Below are 1,604 nucleotides of genomic sequence, written 5' to 3' on the forward strand. Positions count from 1 at the left end.
AATTATAAAAATATTATCAATATGTGTTTAAAACAGCATGGAAAGGTATACCATGATAGGTCAAGGTCATCCTGGAGCTGTCCTCCCTCTGGTTGGCTTTACATTTTGACTTGAGGAGACAACAGAGGCTCCTTGTGGAGCTGCTCCCCCCCCCTCCTCCTTTCACAGATGCTTAGACTTTTGTTTTCAAAGTGCCCATATTATTTATTTTAATCTGATTTTACCAATTTCCAAGTATTGGAGGCCCAGAGACAGAAGGGGCAAGGTCATCCTGGAGCTGTCCTCCCTCTGGTTGGCTTTACATTTTGACTTGAGGAGACAACAGAGGCTCCTTGTGGAGCTGCTCCCCCCCCCTCCTCCTTTCACAGATGCTTAGACTTTTGTTTTCAAAGTGCCCATATTATTTATTTTAATCTGATTTTACCAATTTCCAAGTATTGGAGGCCCAGAGACAGAAGGGGCACCATGTTGGGATTTGTCCCAGCCAGGGCTTTTGGGGATAACTTGGTGTGACTGAATGGCCATCTGTCCAGCCACCCAAACCCTTCTGTTGTGAGATAAAGAGCTATTTTCCTTGCACAGTCAAACAACAGGATGAGCATGAAGCAGGCTCTTACATTAAAGGTGTTGTGGTTCCAGGGTTTCGGCAATGGCCAGCTTCAATAAGCCAGTTGCTCTTGATTCCCCCATGAGAGTTCAACACTAAGAAGACTGCATATACAAAGAACATACAAAGCCAAAAGTTGGGAAGGTCCAGAGGGTCCACTTGGGCTTTAGTTCCTTCCTTATGCCCTCAAGGCAGTCACATATGGATTTGTCTGAGCTTTCTAAAGGGCTAGACCATGGGGTTCTGTGATGTATGGATCACAAAACAAATGAAAACAGGCCTGTATTCCAACAGCAGTTTCTCACGAATGAGAATGGAGAAGTGAGGACTTCTTGCCAGTGGGCACCCTGTTCTGGGGAGGTATGATGCTGGCCATGTGGACAGCTGGCTCGTATTATTTCATGTTATCTATTGTCCCTGTGCCTCCCAGACATGCTTCTGATGTGCTTCATCATAGCAAAAGGTTTCAATAGAATCAGATGAAAAACAATGCCCAAAGAAGCAGCAATTATTTTCTAATTATAAAGTGCTCTGTTTTCTAAATATGCATTGCATTGTGTGTGTGTGTGTGTGTGTGTGGTGGGCATGTGTTCAACTGGATGCAAATGGAAGGAGCTTGCCAACAACCTGGTTCTAGCTTGTTTTCTCTATGTACGTTCTGCTCCACTGGACCATGTGCACCAAAGAGAACAGAGTGGTGCATTCTCCTACTTAGATCTGCATCTGCCATGTGGGTTTAACTGGTTAAAAAACCCCAGAGGCCCCCAAAATCTCCCAGAACAGGGACTACTTTCCACCTCATTGCTATGGCAGATCGTCAATCTGCTGAGAGCCTGCTTGTTCTGAGATCAAAACTGGTAAGTAAGCAAGATGGCAGCCAGTTCCATCCCTAGAATCAGGTAACCACGCCCCCACCCCCACCCCCAGCAATACAGTTATCGAAGATTAGCACTAATCATGCTGATTGATTTTTTTCAAAAATTCTGTTTTTCATGAG

This window comes from Nannospalax galili, unplaced genomic scaffold (genome assembly GCF_000622305.1).
Source record: "Nannospalax galili isolate Female #2095 unplaced genomic scaffold, S.galili_v1.0 scaffold567, whole genome shotgun sequence".
NCBI lineage: Eukaryota > Metazoa > Chordata > Mammalia > Rodentia > Spalacidae > Nannospalax > Nannospalax galili.